General features: G+C 41.6%; 1 protein-coding gene across 2 annotated transcripts in view; it reads left to right on the top strand.

Annotated features, from left to right (window-relative positions):
• Positions 1-904: 904 nt before the first annotated feature.
• chrm3a (cholinergic receptor, muscarinic 3a) overlaps positions 905-17,330 on the top strand; it is a 118,141-nt gene continuing 101,715 nt past the window's right edge. For both annotated transcript variants that reach the window (XM_079511706.1, XM_079511707.1), the window contains exon 1: positions 905-1,468. The gene's annotated coding sequence lies outside the window, so the exon portion shown is untranslated. The remainder of the gene's footprint in view (positions 1,469-17,330) is intronic.

The raw sequence follows: 17,330 nt of genomic DNA, 5'->3' as shown, positions 1-17,330 counted from the left end.
TACTTTATGAAAAAATAAAGAATTAAAATAATAATGGCATTTTGGTTTTCACATACAGTAGTAGTTTGGTAAATGTATGGTCATTGACAAACTTTATCTGTAGTGTGACTGTCCAGAATCATCCACATGCATAAACACCCTAGTCAAAAAAATCCTAAAGTTTGGGGGGAAATCCTATTGGACTTTCTTATAGGATTATAATCCTATAAGAAAATATCCAATAGGATTTGTTCCAAAATTGTATTCTCGTGATCTCTATTTTTTTTCCAATTCTCATCACTCTTTATGTCTTTAATAATTATTTTGTTGCTATAATGTGTTTGTTTTGCACAAGAAGGTTCACAGTGTAAAGCACTTGCCTTGGTGAAATGTGCTGTCCAATAGATTATGATCAGGAGGAACCATGCCTGATAAAATTCTTGCTACACCTGACATGCCTCACGCCTCATCTTCCCCTTGTCCATCACCCCTGACAGACAGACAGACAGACAGACAGACAGACAGACAGAAACTTTTTACTTATTTGTTCATGTTCAACAGCACTAGCTACATAGAAAGTTAGGAATAAGCAACAACTTTGCTGTCATTCTACTGTACTGTAGTGTAGTCTACGATATAATGTAAATAATCTTGGCTCTCTCATCGTCCAGATACCACTTCATCAATTTCAAATAAGGTTTAAAAAATACATTATACTTTTTTAGACAATGAGTGTGTCCTATAAAGTTCCTTTGCACTATTACTATTACATCAGCTGTTTTTTGTATTGATTTTACATTAGCCTTTTTGAAATAAAATATTGGCTTACCCTACCCTAAAATCAATTTAGTGGTAGCCTACTCTAAAACAACACACGTGGGAGTTGATCATTTCTGACAATCAGTTGCAGCTGCGTTCATTTGGAAACGCGCGCTAGCTAGGGTGTGTCACTGTGAATGAGTTTAGTTAGAACTATAAATTGGGAGCTTTCTTGTTGTGATTCTATTTATACCCCGACTCCCCGACTGCGACACTGCGTAGTATAGAGGCGTACACTGGACCGGGCAGATACTAATATATAAATATATGATTCAAGAACCACAACTATTACTACGACGACGACATTAATGAATGAATGAACGTCTCCACATTTTTATACAGCGGGTGTGCCACCTGCCGGTGCGTCACTGGCCCCGTGGCCAATCGCGCCATCGCACCCAGAAACGCTTCTTGTGCGCTCTCTTTGGAGATCCCACTGTTCTTCAGAACACCGGTCACCACAGCTGTTAGGGGCGCGCACCGGGCGAACAGACCACGGATGGGCAGGTAGAGCGTGATAAAGGCTGCCCAACGCCTGGATTCAACCACGAATTAGTTTGGACTGAGCTATATTGCCACCCCTGTCATGGATCTGTGACAAATTGGAGTGGACTTTCTCCGTATTACCGTCTCCCTGAGTCCCTATATGCTTGTTCTGATCCATCATGAGGTATGTAAAAGAGCCATTGTGTGCGATAAGAGAATAACTTATTTGTTTTGTTTCATAAAAGTTGTTTCGTTTTTTTTGCTGGCGCTTTATTTTGTAACGTCTCTAGATATAATTTATGAAATGTGAATAGTGTTTTCAGGATAGAACCTCGCCAACTCATACGATGTGACCAAAGCGCATGCAAGTTCATATCGTGTTTAAAAGCTCTGGGAATTTTATGAAACAAGTGCTGCATGGTCCAATTGCTTTTGGTCAGCATCTTGTGCACGCAAAAGAGTTGTTCCCATCATATAACACTGTTTTGTTGTAGCCTCCGCAGCCTCTGAAGCCCAAGGGCAGTTAAAAGTTGAATAACTGTACTGACCTCAAAGACAGCTGCTATGTGATACCTTTTATAGTATTTTCGTAATAGGGTATCAAATGGATAACCGTCGCTGCAGGGAGTAAGACATATCATTGTGTCCTTACATGTCAAGTGGTAGGGTTTCATGTATTGGGGTTACCTGCTTATTTTCAATATCCAAAAATGGCAAAGCAAAGAATTGTCCCCTCTCAGTGACCTGGGGCATTTTGACTTTGTGAAGGATAATGAGTATGAACAGAGGCAATGGCATCTGTGCCAGGGAACAAATATTTTCCTTTAATATGTCCTGTGGGGCTGCAATTATTTATTACAGAATCTATTGAGTGTGAGCATGAGGTCAACATGGAACTATACAGACAAACTCACTTACTTATGTTTGGTATTGTACAAATTCTGCACATATTCAACATATTTGTTTTTTATTTATTTTTTAATGTGTACAGTATATATCATCATTCAATACAGCCATTACCCATTGGTTATATATGTACTACTGTACACTCCTTCCTGTGAAGTTCATACTCCTGCCGTTCTGTAAAATCCTGAATGTCAATGAATTCAACTGTGACTGAGTGAAATGTGTGTGTGCTCTTCTGTTAGTGTTAGAGGGGTGAGGCTAGGAGGGAGAAGATAGAACAGAGAGAGAAATATGGGGGACGGAGAGGAAGAGCGACACAATGGTGGGGAGCGAGCAGCAGCCTCTGTGGTTTGATGTATTGTGTGTGCTGCTGTCAGTATTAGTGAACTAATGCATCTTGGTGTTTTCCTCCAGTGATAGATGGTTTTGTGTGCAGGATACCACTGGTGTATTGATCATTGTTATGATTTTCTCCCATGGGCCCTGGCCCCTGGGCAAAGGATTGCCTATATAGCGCCTATGCTGGGTCATAGCTGATTAAGGTGTACTGTAAGTGATTCCAACTGGGATGGGAATACCTACTGCCATGTCCTTTGATACACCTGATGCCCTGAATCGATGCTGCCTTGCCGGGAGGCAACTTGTTCTGCCTCATGACCATTGTAAATTAATCAATGCGGTCTCGCAACAGCGCCTCCCCCTGCACATTTAAAATGATTAGGTATGCATGCACTCAACGCAAATACTTCAAATGTGTAGGCCTATTGTCCAGTGTTCACACATGTAATTCGCAAAGAGATCCGTTTGGTAAACTGTATATTTTACACACAGATATGAAAACAATTGCTCTTTTTTATTGTGTAAACTTTAATGTCTTCACCTGTGGAGGACACAGTACCTTAGCATTTGAACACATGTTGAAGAGAGGATCTTGTATTCAGTGGAAGAGGAAGATTGTTGAGGAAAATTACTGATGCTTGATTACTACAGTGCATCGCTAGTGTAGTCTGGTACAATGGTTAATAGGTTTTTATCCTTATAATACATTTGTATGGGATTTGTATGAAGCCTTTGTACACCATTATGCTTCGTAGTATGAAGGAGTCCTGAGTCCTGAGTAGGGATTGTCAATATGTTTGAAATCAATGTCACAATAATCATATATTATTTGATATCGATATCATGATTGGGCACAGTAAACGATCACGTTTCATTGCATGTTCATTGCATGTTGTGTTTTGTCAAACAAAACTGTTCTGGCAAATAATACCTTTTATATGATTTGTGCTGTGTGTTAATTACTTTCGCAAGCAAAGCACGCAAGTACTGTGATCGGCTGGGTATGTATGTATGATCGGCTGGGTATGTATTAGGCATACAGACGTGCGCGATGCGAGTGCATCGGTTCATTGCTGTCCAAGCTTTGTCCGTTGATCAGTTGATGACTTGTCACTGTAGCGTACTAGCGCTGGATCCACAGCTGTTGTTCTTGCTGATTCTCTGACGCAATTGCGAATCTGTGTAATCATCATTTTGTAATTAAAGAAAGCTTCTGCACACACGTGTACAACAACGCCACAGCTGGGTGTACTGCTTGCGTTTAAAGTCGTTTTCAACAGTTTCACAACTTTCTCTCTCTCTCTCTGTCTGCTGCTGCTTCTCATTTATATTCTGCAGCACGATGGTGTCGCACGCCTGAAATTGCAGATCCACAAGCTCACAGCGTGGCGTGGATGCGACGCGTTGTGAGCTTGTAGATCTGCATCTGCTATGTATTTAAAACGTTTAGGCTAATAATTGCATAATGCTGGATTATATTCATATTATAATAATACAGGCCAGGGTCTTCAATGTTTTTCAGGTCAAGCCAAGGACCCTGAGAGAGTGAGAGTGAGAGAGAGATCAAGCAGGGACCCCCACTATACATAGGCTATTATTAACTGTGTTGCAGATTAAACTAGACATAGACTTGTTTGACAGCACTGACCTGTAAATTAATGTTTTGTTTATTTGTTTTTTTTCTATTTATATGTTGGTAACATTAATTGATGCATTGCATGCAATTGATACATTTTGATCTCTTAAACCCTCTATACTCAAAACCTCGAATTGACCTTTGAGGTATACAGTATATAATAATGATATACTATATGATTAGTAATCAGCAGAGAGCAGACCCTTTGTCTACTTACAGAATTCAATCAATTGGGTTGTTAGAGATGCAGAGCTAATAGCTAACCTACAGTAACCTAACCTACAGTAAAACAATAAATTGCTTTGAATTTAAATGTAGGCCTAATGCATTTTTACAGAGAGAAAACAACAGAGCTTTAAATCCTTTCTATTGTTTTGAATCGCCATCAAATCGCATTGCATCGTATCGCATCGAATCGAATCACATCGTATCGCAGCGAATCGAATCGCATCGTATCGCAGCGAATCGAATCGCATCGTATCGCATCGAATCAAATCGCATCGTATCGCATTGCCCAGAATTGAATCGCCATTAAATCGCATCGTATCTGGAAGAGGGGTGAATCGCATCGCATCGTATCGCCAGGGGATTTCATGTATCGCTAATGTATCGTATCGCTGGCAGTGCATCAAGATGCGTATCGAATCGGCCTCAGTGATGAGATTCACATGCCTAGTATGTATGTATGCCGGTGTACTCCACCGGCCAATAAGGGACCACCAGTCTTGGTGACGTAACTAAGGTACGTTTCAAGGTTGGTATAAGGTCAATAACGGGTCTAAAGGATTTAGAATAACAGAGAGCTCTAGGACTCAGAGCAGCAGTCGTACCCAGACAGCAGCAGAGAGCTTTAGGACTCAGAGAAGCAGTCGTACCCAGACAGCAGCAGAGAGCTTTAGGACTCAGAGAAGCAGTCGTACCCAGACAGCAGCAGAGAGCTTTAGGACTCAGAGCAGCAGTCGTACCAGCAGTGGTGAGCGCACCTCATGGCACACTCTGCTTGCGCACAAGTAGGCCATACATGCCATGGCCTACTTGTGTGCAAGGCTCAAGTTGGCATCTCGACAGACTGCATTTCTAGTTTGGGTTGTTGTAATAACATGAAATAACAAAATTACCGTAGACAATTTGACATTCCCTCATGATAGGATTCCACTGAAAGACAAATGTAGATTTGCGAATAAGAAGGCACTGGAGCAGCTCAGACGATTTAGGCCCTTAGTTTATTATAACAGGGTGCAAGTAAAAAGTGACAACGTTTCGATGTGTAAGTTATATAGATATGTTATCTGTCCTGCTCCTGAGATGCACCAGACTGGCCTTCTATAGGCTAGAGGCGCGGCTGGAACTCCCTTCTACAAATGTAGATGTATCTGCCAGGCCATTGATTCATTGATTGATTGATTGAATACTTTATTAGTCAGAGATGTAAACAGCACAAGGTACAGTCAGACATTAAGGTAAAAGGATAACACGAAAAAAGTATTGGGGACTTGTTTCCATTGTGTGTGCTTAGCATGCTGGTTTGCAGGCTGAACAGACAGGTCATAGCATTACACAGGTGCCGTCAAGCTACTTTTAGAGCAGGCAGACGGTGATGGCTCTTTAACAGGAGTCAGCTGGACAAACAGACTGGCTAACTCCCCCATTGGGCTTCATTAGGGCTCGTCTTGATGTTAAAGCTGGTTTAATCCACTTTCATAGCCGCCCAGAACACAGCAGAGCCAAACAGCGCTCCTAGCATGCCTATCTTTAGAGAGCACGCGGGCGCAGGCTTTTCTGCCGCGGTCCAATGTGTAAAACTATCATTCACAGTTTCACATGGGGTGGGATGTTTCTTCTTTTGTTCCATATACCGGGAACATCGTCTAGATCATGTGCTGTAAATCTCTTCAGTACAGCAGAGCTGTGCCATAATAGGATGGAATGTTCTCGGGACAATGGAGTCGGATGACTTGATGCTGTGGCATTTTTGGTGGCATTTTCTTGGTTGTCTGGTTTAACAACACCTGTTGTGGGTTTGAAAAACAGATCATAGAAATGCAGCATGACTCCTCCTGGGGATGTCTGACTTCATGTCTGTGATGCCAGACTCAGATATTTGGGCACGGGTTCAGCACAATCAGACCACCTTTGACTTCCAATTTTAAAATTGTAAAATTAATAATAAATACATATATAAAATAAGGTGAGGTGCTCGGGTGGTACAATGGTACCTGCCCACCCACCACCACAGAATCTAGGGGTTTGATTCCACCACGGTGCATCCGTGCTGTCGAGCGTCTACGCGGTATCTATACAAACACAATAAAGTACCACAGAAGAAAAACAGTCCAAATTTCATTCTGACCCCTCCACGAAAAGGCCTCGTTGTCCTGACACCTAATCTATCATTTATACATTATGGATAAATAGACTGCTTTTCGTCTGTGGCCTTCAAATAGTGTGGACTTAGACTGTTTTTCTGTGGCATTCGGTGTGGAGTAACTTAATTGGCCAACGTGTATTGTGTGTGTGTGTGTGTGTGTGTGTGTGTGTGTGTGTGTGTGTGTGTGTGTGTGTGTGTGTGTGTGTGTGTGTGTGTGTGTGTGTGTGTGTGTGTGTGTGTGTGTGTGTGTGTGTGTGTGTGTGTGTGTGTGTGTGTGTGTGTGTGTGTGTGCGCGCCTACAGTAGATTTCAAGATGCCGTTCACTCTGTCGGAAAAAGTGTGATCAAATAGAAAGGCTGCCGATCAATCACCAATTCATAAATGTTGGACACACCCTTGATTTACAATAAGCTATAAAAAAGAAAAGAAATCAATGGTACTGACAGTACAACCACCCCCCAGGTTAGGCTGGGATTAAAGTATGTGGTGACTGAGTCGCCTCCTTGTCGCCATCTCTGTCTCTCCTCTCTGGCCAGCTGCACAGTAAAAGACTCAATGTTAACTGATTTTGGGCGGGAACCCCTTTTGGTGATAGCATTATGTTATGCTTTAGCTATTGAAAAATAGCAGATCTACAAGCTCATAGCGCGCCACCGAGTGGCGCGCTACGAGCTTGTAGGTCTGCTATTTTGAAAATATTTATTTCAGAAAACTGGAGGATTTAGAAGGTTTTTTTTAAATTTCGACGTCGGGCCTAAATGGGTTAACTCGGAGAGAGTGTAAAGGTGAACCCAAAACCACCATGCAGGTCCATTTTTACACTCTCAGAGTTAAATGAACACTGAGGTTTTTTACTGTGTACTGTACTGTTGCAGTGCCATGTTCACACGGTGGCCTGCTTAGCTTCAGAGACACCAACAGACTCGAGTGGCCTAATAAGACATATTGCCTTGTTGTCCCCCCTGTACTGCATACTGTTCCATGGAACAGTCATCATAGTGGTACAGTAATAGTTTATACTCTGCCGTACGATGGTGTCCCACGGTGGAAATAACCAATCTACAAGTTCGCAGCACGCATCTCCACCTGTTTCTTTTTCGTCCTTGTTTTAGCATTTTCAATAGTGACAGAGGCGAGAGATAGAAAATGGCGGGCAAGGATATGCAATAAAGCGCCCTCTCTATTTACCCATGCCCAACTTTGAGCAGTGGATGCTATATATTAAACAGTGCCCAGGGATTAGGGCTTTATTCCCTCATGGCCTCATCTACACATTCAGCATGGCACTAATCTCACTATTTTCAGACATTTTTTAATATTTATTATGAGAGAGAAATAAAAAAGCCCATATAATTACATTCCCAAAATAGGGACACCAGGTTTATACTGATTCAATTACTTTAAGTGCAGGTCTGCTATTTTTGGCCAGAGCCTCCTGGACAAAAGATGTATTTGTCAGAATAATTTAAAATGAAAAAGCATGAATGGGGCTATATATATATATATATATATAACGTGTTCTCGTTAACAGTGTGTGTGTGTGTGTGTGTGTGTGTGTTAGAGTGACGCTCATAATTCATTGACCTTTACCTTACCCCAGGCTTAACTGAAACTGCTCCCAGGGGTGGCAATAAGGTGCTCACTGGAGGGCTGTTAACATCGCGCTTTGTGTTTGCCTTCGGATATTGTGTATGTTCAGCACGCAGCGATTCACACACACACACGAATCAAGATAATGGAATGGTGGAGCCAGTTCAAAGGTCAGGCACAGCAGTGCTGGAACAGGGCATGGTGGAGTCTGTATGGTGTCTGAGTAGATGTCAGTGATGTTATGTACAGTATGTACACGAGAGGGTTTGTTTCGGTCTACATAACTCTCCGGGCGGCATTGTGTCTTTGGCTCTGGCAACCGCCGTGACTGTAAATGTTGTAATAGGAAACAGTCCTCATGGTGTTGACATTCACAGTGGTATTTCCAGATATGCTTGAATATGTATCGAGCTAGCTATATCGAGCTAGACACGCTCAGTGTCTGCATCGTAGCCAGGCTTTGTCTAACTCTTTCTAATTATGTCTCTGTCTGTCTGTCTGTCTGTCTGTCTGTCCGTCTATATCTCTCTTCCATTCTTACTTTGTTTCTTCCCTTTGTATCTCTCTCTACCTCTCTCAGCCACCTCTTGAGTTCCTGAGTCATTCTCTCTATTTTGCCTCGCCTCCTTTGTCATCCACTCACCCCATTTTTCCTCTCCTCTCCTCTCCAATCCTCTTCTCTCCTCTCCAGCAGGAGCCCTTTCCAGGAAAGTTAAGTTAAGGTCTCCTCTCTGTCTGTTCTGTGTAAATAAATCAATAAGAACTGGCCGTCCATCACTCTCTGAAGTGGTGGAGAGGGAGATGGGGCCGAAGTAGAAAGAGAAAGAGATTATGAGGGAGGGGGAGAGAGACAATGATAAGGAGATGGAAGTCACAGGAATGGAGAGACATTATAGAAATGAAAGAGATATATTAAAAATATAGCTGCGGGGTGCTCAATGCTATACTTTTATATCGGGAGAGAGAAAGATAAGACTTGAAGAAGGCGCTGCAGCTCCTGAGCACGACTGTGGACTGTGGAGTGATGCAGTGCAGGGGTAGGAGGTTACAGGAGGATATGCGGCCATATCTGTACTCTGAGAGTACAACTGTAACCAAATGGACCCATAAGGGTACACTCTCTTAAATAAACACCTAGGATTTTTCTGTGGGGGGACAGAGAGAGAGAGAGAGAGATGGTGATAATGATGGAGGCTTCATAGACAGAGCCCAAACTCTAATTGCTCAATGATTTTCAACTCTTCCACTGATGGCTTTGTTTATTATTCTGAGAGTCTGCGTGAATGTACAGCACAAGATATTGATTTAGCCAAAGATTGCTTTGTAATTGGAAGCCTGGTTTTCTTTTCACCCATCCGCATCTGTCAAAAGGCAGACTGCCTTAAAGTTTGCCTCTCAGACTAGTAAACGAGTTGGGACATTGTGATCCTAATTGTGAGTAGTTCTCCTCACTCACCTTGACTTTTCGAGTGTGTCAAGTGTCAAGTGTGTTGTTGAAAAATTAATGTGGCAGCAGTTACCCTTTGTTCACAGCCTTAGCCTTGACAGTCATTCTCAGGGGATTAATAGTCAACACAATGCTATTTGCTACAGACATGTTAGCATGCTAAGAACAAAATAAGATGCCTGAGGAAGGTCCCTAGTGACCGAAACGTTGCTTCATTAAATAAGACAATACTCTTGTGCCGAGCAGATACACAGTGTGCGGGTGTACCTTATTGCTTTCTTTGATGTTCACTGGCCTACGCACCTGTGCATACGCCTGATTGCTAGGTGTGCGATAGTTTTCTCCTACAGAAGAACAAAATAAGTGAAAGAAAGAAAGATGCTACATGTCTGAGATCAGTGGAATGCTCTCTCATTGACCACATGAACCCTAGCATCCCTATTATGGGCATGTCATAATAGGCAAATACTTCAGAGAAAACTAGAAAAAGGTGCCCCTCGGGGCACAGGTCTCCACCAGGATAGGAGTGGTTTTTTTTTGGAAAAATGTCAAGTGGCATTTCTTCCTCAGCCTACTGGGAATATGCGTGTACAGTTTCACAGCAATCGGATGCTGCGTTCATGATTTGCAGCATGTTGTACGAAACGGGCAGCTCCTGAAAACCTTGGAATCAGGATCCATCCTGATTGGCTTAAGATTGGCTTCCAAAGTTTGAGAAATCAAACAGACCGTCTTGATCACATGACTATACATGTGTATCGATTTGCTTGAAATTTGGATAAAATCTGAAGGAGTATAGCCTACTATAAAAAAATGTTTTACATAAGTCATAAGGCCTCTAAGGAGTGTGCATACAAAGTTTTACACAGATTGGTGCAGTTATTATAGGTAAAACATGAATAGGGCAGTTATAGCGCCACCATGAGGCTGATGAAAAAATTCAATTGGCATTTCATCCTCGACCTAGTGAATGCGAAATTTCTAGGAAATCACACAATGTGTTCATGATTTGTGTCATTTTGTTCAAAACGGAGCAACACAAAATGGCCTATTTGAAGTCACTCCAAAGGACTTACAATAAGCAAGGTAAACATATACATCAAATGCAGAGAGACAGTATTTAGTGCGTCAGTATACTAGGATCACAGGTAAAACATCAGTCTAAACAATATACTATCATAAACGTAATCTGTCTATTGAAACTATACTGTAGAAACTAGGATACCAGTACAGTTGAATGAAGAGTTGCTGCCTGACTTCTGTCACAAGTAATCAACAGATTATTTTGTTTCTTACCGCCTGCTGCCTTTTATAACACAGCTTATCAAGCATGCTTCCTGTGTGTCGAATAGTTTCAAGTAGTCTATTTAAATGTGTAGTCCAACTAAATTAGAAGTGAGGGGTGATATTTTGTCAAAAACGAACAAAGGACTGATTTGTTTTACCCCCAATCTGCTTATACATTTCTGTCCTGTTGCCACAGGATTTATACTGCATAAATGAATAAATGCAATATCTCTGTCATAACGACATATGTATGCTCCTCTCCTCGGCCCATAATGCATTTTGAGCATAATGCCATTCTGTTTGTCCTCAGTGACCTCCATCTCTGATAAGGGTTATAGAGTCTGACCGGATGCTGGAGTCAGTCCTGTGTTTGAATGTCACGCGACAAACATGGTTTGTAGAAATGGAAGGTCTGCTGTAACATTTCAATAGATCTCTTCTCTTGGTTTGAATAATATTAGCCTAATCCAACCCCAGAAGTTGTTCTATTCTTAACCCATTTACATAGGCCTGACATCTTTTTAAAATGTATTTTTTTCTGAAAAACCTCATGTTTCTGTATCAGTGGTTCTCAATATTTCGTGTCAAGGGCCCCAAAAATTATATGTAATTGGCCGTCGACCCCCATCTGAAAATATGTAGTTCCAGGAACCCCTCAGAAGCAAAGATTTGAGTTAAAAACGTCCGCTCTGAAAGAATATATTCAAAGATTTGTGCCGCATTTTCACGATTTTTCAAAAATAGCAGATCTACAAGCTCGTAGCGCGCCACTTGGTGGCGCGCTATGAGCTTGTAGATCTGCTATTTTTCAATAGCTAAAGCATAACATAATGCTAACACCAAAAGGGGTTCCCGCCCAAAATGGGTTAAGCATACTTGAAGGCTATGCCAAATATCACTCTTAAGAATTTCACGTCAATCACATTTTCCTCACCTGTCAGTGCCCACTTGCCATAGCCTTAGTTTCCCCACACCTCAGTCACAGTCAATTTGTCCCACTGTCCAAAGTGGACTCAAGCCAGCAGTCCTATCGATTGTCTCGTTTCCCTTCGAAACAGCTGTCAAAGTTGGTTTTGTGCCCATCCTCGTGGTTCATGGAAGTTTGTGAATCCAAAAGGCTTTGTTCTTGCTTCCCCTGATCTCAGCATGATCGACATTTCCGTCAGAGCGCTCTCCAAATTGCACCAGCTAAGCTAGAGAGAGCCCTCTGGCTACACCGTATTGAGGACAATGAATGCGAGTCAACCAGAACGTGTAGCCCTTAGGCTGTGAGTCAGAGATGGTCACACGCAGCAAGTGACAGTGACACAGTAAGAAAGTGCAGCAATGGAATTGTAATGGTTTGATCGTGGGGACAGCAGCAAGATGACAGTCCTCTATAACAGACTGCCTCAGACAGTCTCTCTCTCTCACACATGCACACACACGCAAAAAAATCTGAATATTTATTTCCCGTTTGATATCAATGAAAGGACGTGTGTACACGTCGTCGCAATCCATCGGTTGGATTACAGTAGCTATGATTGGAGCACAGGTCTCTGCCATTTTTTCCTCTGCCTAGTCTGAAAATATGCATGCAAAATCTCACGGAAATTCCAAGCTGTGTTCATGAGTTGAACCAATCCTGCAAACTTTGGAAGCCAGTCTTAGCCAATGGGGATCGATGGAATATGGAAAATCGGACAGATCCATGTTGATCACATAGAGATGCTATGTACTGATTCGTGGACAAATCTTTTGGACAAAATCTGTAGGAGTAATATCACAAAATGTGTTTTACAAAAATCTGCCTCATGGTGGCACTATGACAGGCCCATCTGAAAGGCCAACAGTGCTGTAGACTAGCTGTATGCAGATGGACGGACAGACGGGCTGCAAAACATACTCTCTCGCCATAGGCAGTTTGATGTAGATAGGGACATGCATGGCTTTCTTTTATATATCCTTCATGCATTGCATCCTTTACCTTTTGCTTTGTGACATAGTAATCCTATTATCAGTGAATAGGATAGCCAAAATAGGGTGGATGTTAAAGGACTACTTCACCACTTTTCAACCTATCTTCATATAATAGGTCCTCACTAATAATCATGAAAAAATGGCACAATTGTTTTCTACTCGGTCTGTGTCTCATAGGAGGGCTGCGGGCAGTTCAGAAACCGTCCTCCAGTGACATCATCGATGGGGAATACAAGCTAATAGAAACTGCAGGCTTTCTAGTCCTGAAAAGTCGCAATGTGAAAATGGAAGCCATCGTTCTCACGATAATAAATCTAAATATTTTTGTAAAAAAAATCTTGTTTAAAAAATAATCTGCCTAATGATGATGTCACTGGAAGACGGTTTCTAAACTGCCCACAGCCCTCCTATGAGTTGAAAAAAATCATGCCATTTTATCATGATTATTGTGAGGACCCAGTTGCATTCTGAAGTCATAAATCAACACAGAATAGTGCTACAGAATGCATATTAAACAATGTAAATTAATAATGAAGAATCGTGAAATTGGAAGGTGACTGTTGAGAAAGCACCTGTGTTGGGTTCCACTCCAGCAATTTTTCAAGTCACTTTGGTTGGTGTGCATGGATTGGCGGAAATAAATGCTTCCCCCCCAGGGATTACCTCTACTCAGCTAGTGCTAATAATCTGGAGCTCATCCCTGGAATGACAGGGAATTGGCACAGCATAAAAGCTTTCTGGAGAAGAGTGTATCACCACCAGGATAGCTTTAACCCATTTTGACCTGAGATCAGATTCTAAAAATGTCTTCTACATCCTGACAGTTTTCTGAAAAATCTCTGTTTCTATGTCAGTTGTTCTTCGATTTTTCAAAAATAGCTGACCTACAAGCTTGTAGCGCGCCACTCGGTGGCGCGCTATGAGCTTGTAGATCTGCTATTTTTCAATAGCTAAAGCATAACATAACACCAAAAGGGGTTCCCGCCCAAAATTGGTTAAGGGGTGGTCATCTGTCTTGCCTTCATCCTTATCGGCCGCGGAAACCCTCTGACATGCAGACTCTTATCAAACGCTCTGCGTGAAAGGGAAGCTAAAGGTGTTTTTCTAGTTTCTGATCCAATGTTGAGTCAGGCTTGAGTCATGCTGAGCTGATACGGAGGTATTATGGAAATTGGAGTGCTGTGGCACAGTGCTATGACAGCAGCAGAATTCTTATTTGGGGTTTAATTTACACTTAATCACACAACAATGGCATATTTGAACTGCCATTGTCATTGAGCGACACAGTGGCGCGGTAAAGTGTAAATGAGCCTTCACCAATGTCTCGGGGATGAAGCACAGACCATGGAGTAAGAGAGGGATGGAACACCTTGGCACACATCCACGCAGAGGCTTTTGGCAGAACCACATTAGTAAAAGGATAAAAAAACCAAGTTTATTGGTATGGCACCCTCTTTGTGTCTTTGAAATGTAATCATAGCCTAAGCTTGTTGTATTATTGCATAAACATGGCAGCATGGCATGGCAGTTGAGTTTATTTAACCATATTTACAGAAATAAAACTATTTTGTAAACGGTCAGCTAAGTTGATGAAATCAGGTTGATGTGTTAAGTATATATTACTGGGATTTGATTCCTAAAAATATAAAGCACTTTGAAACTTGAGGTGATACATGTTTTCATTCCACATCATGATTTTGAGGTCATGATATTTTGATGTGTCATTGAAAGAGTCAGCCATTGTTGAATGACTACTTCCTTTCATCCTTCCTCTTTGTCATACTATTACTAGTACTAGTATATACCTTAGAGTATTAATAGAGACGGCACCCGGAGGAAACCCTGAGGCGAAATGGACATAGTGGCCAAATTTGTCATTGCAGCTCGAGCCCGTTGACTATCATTGCGCACGTTCATGTTATTGGGCCCATGACACGTGAACGAATGTTTCATACGTGAACGCGCGCAAACGGCGCAATGATAGTCAACGACCAGCGCGTTCATGTTATTGGGGAAATCCATCCCAGAATGCACTCTGTTCCTACCCGGAAGGAGGAGTGAAATCGCCTCATGCGCTTTTGAGCAACTTAATGCAAGTGGATGGGAGGAGGAATCCGGTGCCATCTCTATTAATATATACTCTAAGGTATATACTAGTTTATTTGACTATTCAACAACTTATCCACAAGGATCAAATATCTTTGAGAGATAAGAGTGGCTACTTATGGTTTGTAGTCCACTGGCGTATCTATGCATCATTGCATCAGATACCACACAGTATTAATTAGCAAGAGCCAGATGACTCTGTGACCCCAGTGTTGCCTCTCTGATGTTTATTATTTGCTTTATTAGATATGAGGGCCTTATATGATGTCATTAATTAACAGTGATAAATGGCTATTTTAGGAACAGAGGGAGAGAGTGTCTGAGTCACTTCCCTGGTTGTGTAAGATCTGATACTGTACTTGGTTGCGCACCGTGTCACGCATCGAGAACGACAAGCTCACAACGTGGTGCGACACGTTGTGAGCTTGTAGGTCGTAGTTTTCAGTGCATGACACCAGCGCACAACTAAATCACCCTTCAGGATCCTTCTTTGTCTCAGCTCTGCCTGAGAACGGCACAACACATCGCTCCCCCATACATCATAATCAGGACATGTCAGAGACTATTTACATGCAAGTGTTTTGGCTCGATCCTTCTTAATTTCCTGACTGGTGCTTTTTGGGGTGCTAATTTGTTGTTAGTATGAAAAAGGAGCCCTCTTTTGGGTTTCTGGTGTCTTCAAGTTGAAGTCGAACTTTGTGAACTGTTTGATGAACTGTTAGATGTTCTTGCTCCGCAAACGGCATAACCAAGTCTTCACATTGGAGTTTGTAGACTAGCTAAATTCCTCAACTCTAAATGTTTTGACTCCTTTATGGTGTTTGGAGGTCTTGGTGTCAAAATATATTTGCCTCATTCGTTCCACAATTTGTCAAAAATACTTCCAAGCTTCCAATGAGCCCAGTTTTCATGCTGCTCCAAACATTCAGATGTTTTTAACTCATTAAAACCGGGAAAGCATCTGTGCCATTTTAGATTTTAGTGTTGGCTATTCAAAAATAGTAGATATAGAAGCTCACAGTGCATCACTTTGTGCCACGATGCGAGCTTGTACGTCTGCTATTTTTGAACATTTTTCAAAAATCTTGAAAGAGTGAGAACTACTGAATGCATTTGTAGAATCGGCCTCAGGTCTTACTGGGTAAACTCTTGAGGCATGATGAGCGTTCCTGCAACTCGGACGGGATATGCTGGTTGTAGATGCACAAATACTTTGAGGCTTTTTAAGTCTTAACTGCTTTTGTCACCTTTTGTTCCACATTGTTGTACATTGTAAGTAGGACTCCAAAATAATGACACTTTGTTAGTGCTGGATCATTATTCGGCATCTTTTTGATTGATTGATTGAAAATTGTATTAACAGTTTGCAGAATTACAGTACATTTCAAGCACAAACTCAATACAAAGGCTGTTAACTGTGAGTGGACGACCCAATTAAGCATTACACTTGTTTACAACAGGGTCCACCATGTTCAATTCATCAAAACATTTAGAGACGTACAAATAGACACTTCTATATAGACAAAGAACAGAAAAGGAATTCATCATAATGGAGGTAAAAAGGGAAAAGAAACATATACAGTGAGGGGAAAGGGGGGGGGGGGGGGGGGGGGGGGGGCGGTGTGGGGTGGGTGGGCAAGAGTGCAGGCATTTAAAAAGCTCCAAGGAAACAAATTATTAAGTCTTAACTGCTTTCTCACCTTTTGTTCCACATTGTTGTACATCAAGGTTCTTTATTATTTGTCTCCCGAGGAAGAAATTTGTCTTAGACAAAAGGGCCCGCATGCAAGCGTAGCCCTTATGCCCATGTCGCCGCAGAGCAGCGCCAAAAATTGTAAGTAGGACTCCAAAATAATGACACTTTGTTAGTGCTGGGTCATTTTTCGGCATCTTGGCAGACAAGAGCGCAGGCCTTTAAAAAGCACCAAGGACATCAATTATTTTACCTGTTCTTCTTTTGACATGCCGAGTTTTATGAGAGAAGTTGAACACAATTTATCTTGTTCTGAAATGGTTAGTTAGCCTTGTGCACATTCAAATCCCCAGGCTTAATTTTACTCCGAGAGAAATGGAACCAGAATGGACCATTGATTATGTTGTGCACGCTCTGATAGTTACAAATGGATACATTAGCAGTTAGCACTGAGGAATTTACGGTGTAGGGTGCAATGAAAAATCTAAAACGTGATGTGATTGTCATTATAATACGAGGCAAAGAAATCAAGTGGGTACTCTCCATTCAGTTTTGGCTTTTGACAGCATGACTACATCATTTGATGGTTTTAAAATGTTCCATATTATAATAATAATGATAATGATAATGATAATGATAATGATAATGATAATAATAATAATGTATTTTATTTGTATTGCATTTCTCATTCACAGGGAATCTCAGAGTGCTAAAA

This window comes from Electrona antarctica (genome assembly GCF_951216825.1).
Source record: "Electrona antarctica genome assembly, chromosome: 10".
Taxonomy (NCBI): domain Eukaryota; kingdom Metazoa; phylum Chordata; class Actinopteri; order Myctophiformes; family Myctophidae; genus Electrona; species Electrona antarctica.
The sequence above is the reverse complement of the archived record's forward strand: the minus strand, read 5'-3'. Positions and strand labels throughout refer to the sequence as shown.